We start from the raw sequence: 4,694 nt of genomic DNA, 5'->3' as shown, positions 1-4,694 counted from the left end.
GTTTGCATGTAAGTCCCCCTTGAGATTTTCAGCACACACTACCCAAGAAGCTATCCCACTAAAGTCGCTTGTTTGCACATATAGACCTTGGAGTCGCCTTGTGGTCTTTCTCGCAATCTTGACACAAGTAGTGATTTTGTTCAGAGGAGGATAGAATATCTTTGTGGTATTTTATTCTAAATGTTCGGTAGATGATAAAATGTCCACCAACAAGACCCGACACTGAACCAAAGAGATACTAATAGCAACAACTTCTACCAGTTACATACTAATTGAACCAAAATTACAACAATGAAATTACGCCATCCTTCCTAAATTCATCCTTTGCGAGTGGCGTTACCGGCATATAGGCTCAAGTTCCAATAATAAGAAGAAGAAGCAATAATTTTCAAATAGCTTGCCATACCCAATGCATACTTATGAAGAATCTATATTCAAATCGCTACTAAAAATATGAGCATTAAGCATATAATCTGATTCCCTTAATGCTGCAACTGAGGAACATGAACACTACCCTACGAGAAGAGAGTTGATACTGAGAAGTGAGGATTACACCATATTTCTCACCCCCTCTGATCTGCAGATATGTTTAATCATACGCGAAACAGAATGCTCTATGGTGGCCTCTATCAATCTTCTCTACAAATGTAACAACACTTTCTGTAGCAGAGATTGTAAATTTGAGAAAACCAAAACGGAACTTTCTGTAGCAGAGATTGTGAAACTATGGACTAAGGATATTGTTTGAGCAATTGCGGAATCTGAGTAGTACTTTTCTGATGGGATATGATTGTTCGAGCATAATAAATTGTACTTTCGTGCCTGCTCACACAGATATCTATGATGGCGGAAATGTTCGAAAATTATAGCAATGATGGTTGCATCTGCGTACCTGCAAGAGGCTATGAAAGTATATGATGGCATAAAAGAAAAGAAAAATTCACTTCTAATGGAGGCAAGTACTTTTCCATGAAATGGATTGTTGTTTAGGTTATTTTAAAATATTTAAGCAAAAATAAAATTTGATTTGACCCAAATCTTTGTCAACTTTTACAACTACAAATTGTCAACGATTGAACAACAACCCATCAACCTCCTTTTTAAAATTTTTTCTCAGAAATTTACAAATAGTTGAGTATGATATTTTCATTGGATTAGCAACTTGTTGGTTGAATATCAATGCTATTTTTATATATCCATATTATCTTTTTAATAACATGATGTCTCTCTTAGATTGAATACACTTTGAAATATGCTTGGAGATCTAGGGTTCTCAGATGGGAAGCTTAGAATTTTATTCAAATATTTAGACAACAAAATTGCAATAGATCATTTGTCAAAAAATTTGTAAGTAAGATCAAAGGTTATGTATGATCATTCGTACTTATTCTTCTCTTAAAAATAAAAAGTTAAATAATAAAAAAATAATCTTTCAATCTATTGGGTTGTTTAAGATAATAGAAAAGAAAAGAAGTTTGATGCTAATCATTCATGTTTATGATTTCTCTCAGGATTCCAAATGCATATAGCCAAAAGCTATTGGAACTGGCAATATTAGACTTCAATATTTTACAAGCTCAACATCAATTTGAAATGAAATTAATATCCATGTGAGTATTAGTGAAACTATGTACAAATTAGCTCATAAATGTTTCCCTGAGTATTAGGCAAGATAAATGTAGAATTTTTCTTGATTGTTTTATTATAATTCTTTTTCAATTAATAATAGACAATAAATAAATGTTTAAACATACAAGAAATGTCTAATAGTAAATTAGTTTAAGGTCGAGAATGGTAAATCTACTGTCGAAATTGATTAAATTTTTAAGAATAAAATATTGTTAGTTTAAGAAAATGGATTTATAATTATAATGGCATGGAATTTCTTTGTGCTATATGGTGGAAACATTCAAGTGTAGTTCATCTTGATTTCATTAGGCATTGCCACATTGAAATTTTTATTGGGTGGGTTTGCTCATTGTTTAAACTCAAGTTTAGTGCAACTAGAATTAGTTCAAGAAAATTCCTTACTAGTCTTTCACTCCTTGATGATATTTATGACACATATGGGATCATTGATGAATTAAGTCTGTTCACAACAACATTAATATGTTATTCAATTAGATAGTAATCCTAGATTATGTGGAACATGTCTACTTCATTTTCTAACTTTGTTAGTTCATTTCTATTTTAGATGGGATATTTCCATGATTGATCATCTTCGAGATTACATAAAATTTGCTTTCAAATTTGCACATGAGATACACAATGAAATGACAAGTGAAGTTGAAAGAAAGCATGGTCCCTTTGTTCACAAATACATGCAATCTTATGTAAGTACAATTTTTTAAAATTTTGGTTCTTGGAATTTTATTAAATACAATTATTATCTACATTAATTCTTATCTTGTTCCATATTCCTACCATGTGTTACATTTTTAGAGCTTCAATTTTCATAAAATTAGATAGTTTGTTTATACCATAAAACATAAACTCGTAATAACTTTTTTTATGAATAATCTAATCAAATAATTGAACATTTCTTTTTTATATTTTTAAAAAGATATAAATTATATGTAAAGGTTTTCTCCTTCCTTTTTACTATTGGAATATAAATTGTTAACTATTATTTATGCCATGTTGATTTGTATATAAAATAAATTCAATACTCATGGAACAATATTAACATCTAAGTTGGTTTTAAAAAATATTAGAAAATGTATAAATTATTTATTATTTAAATTATTTGTTTTAAAATAGTATTATATGCATTGTAAATTCTTAAAATACCATTTTTTGAAATTTAATATTTTAAATTGATCATTGTTTGTATCATTTTAGTGGAAGAGTTATATCTCAACTTATATGCAAGAAGTGGAATGGATCTAGATTCTAATCATACACCAATTTTTGATGAATATTTAATGAATGGAGTGATAAGTTGTGGCATAAGAGTTTTGATGATCCATTGATTGATACTAATGAACACTCCTTTATCTGGTGAGATTTTGGAGCAACCCATCATCAAAGTTGCAAGCTTTGGTGTCATTAACTACACGAAAAGTGGATGATATCAAAGATTTTAAGGTAAATGATATAAATGTTACATACTTAAGTGTAAAAACTACATTAACAATTTGAAAATTATTGAAATAACCGAAAACATACACTAATATACTTCTTTGCTAATTTTGAAGGATGAGCAAGCTCATGGAGAGATAGCTTCAAGCATTAAGTGTTTTGTGAAAGAAAACCATGGCTCTATGAAAGAAGATGCTTTAAATTATATCATGCAAATCATTTTGAAAGTTGCATACATGAGTTAAATAAAGAGTTTCTCAAGCCTTCAAATATACCAGATTGTAATAGGAACTTATATTTCAATGCTGGTATGCGAGGTATATTTTTTAAAAGGGATGTTGAGGGTTTTACATATTCTAATCACAAAGATATACAATATGCAATAACCAAAATTTTGGTGGATCCGATCATTCCATAACACCAACATTTATATTATGTAGTATGTTGGCATTCTACACTCTTATGAGAATAGTTGATGTTGTCCTTGATGGCAACCAACTGGAAATCATCTGGAAACCAACTGATAGGGTTTCACGTAGCTTGCTCACACTTCTCCTATTGGTGTTGCTCAATCCACCAACTCCACTAGGCCTTGTAGTGCTTCAAGACCTCCTAGTCCTTCTCAAACTCTTCTAGGACTATTTCTTTATCCACCTTAAGGTGACATTCAACAAGTGTCTTCACTAGGAACGCTACCAATTCAATGTTCTTCTCTAGTTCTTAATCCTTCAAGCTGACATTTTGTCACTCTCACCCCCAATGTTGTCATGTGTTTTGAAGAGGTGTGGAGGTGTTCATTCAATGTGGGATTTGATCAACAAGTTCCATTTTTTAAATTGCCAAACTCATCTTCCTTACCGATTTCAAGAAAATGCTCAAAAAGAGGGCTACTAGGAAAGAGCCCCAATTAGGCCTCCTAATCTAGGATTTTAGGAATTTTTGGTCATACAGTCCAAAAGACCCTACAAAGAGTTTTATGATTCTTCAATCACTCATTTAACCCCAAGATATTTTGTTGGTTTTAGACACCCAAGTGTCTGTACAATGCCCTAACCCAAAAATGAGGTTTTGCTAGGGTTTCAATGGCTTTTAGGGCTGTGACTGTTCAACCTTGTGAAAAGGCCATCAAATGGATTTGTCAAAGATTCTCCTTTCATCTACAACTCTTTATGGACCTAATGAACAATGCCAAAATGCTTAGGTTAAGGTTTTGGTTTCACCACTGCAATCTTTTGTCATTTTTCACCTTGTCTTTCCTAGTCGGGTTGCAACAGAACTCGCCTAGGGCAAGGTGGGAAAAATAGTAAACTTCACTTCTAGAGCTCCTCCCTGCATATTTACAATGTACATTTGGTTTTGTACCATGTCCCAATAGGCTGTGATGATTGCATGGTGGGATTTTATGGGGCAACCATTTTTCAGTGGTATGCTATTTACAAGCCAAAACTGGCTGTTCAAAAATAAAACAGTAAAAGAACTAACAAAACCTATTTAAAAAGCATGAAATGGACTGTAAGACACTAGAACACACCAAATAATAATAACCCAAGTTTGGATCAATGGATTTAGTCCATTTGTATTCACTTTTTAATGCAAAATAAGACAAAAACATT

The 4,694-nt window shown here is 31.7% G+C and overlaps 1 pseudogene; it reads left to right on the top strand.

Moving 5' to 3' along the window:
- The first annotated feature begins 871 nt into the window (after nucleotides 1-871).
- On the top strand, nucleotides 872-3,499 carry LOC131036145 (sesquiterpene synthase Cad-like; annotated as a pseudogene).
- Nucleotides 3,500-4,694: the final 1,195 nt, after the last annotated feature.

The sequence above is a fragment of the Cryptomeria japonica genome, chromosome 10, assembly GCF_030272615.1.
Source record: "Cryptomeria japonica chromosome 10, Sugi_1.0, whole genome shotgun sequence".
Lineage (NCBI taxonomy): Eukaryota > Viridiplantae > Streptophyta > Pinopsida > Cupressales > Cupressaceae > Cryptomeria > Cryptomeria japonica.
The sequence above is the reverse complement of the archived record's forward strand: the minus strand, read 5'-3'. Positions and strand labels throughout refer to the sequence as shown.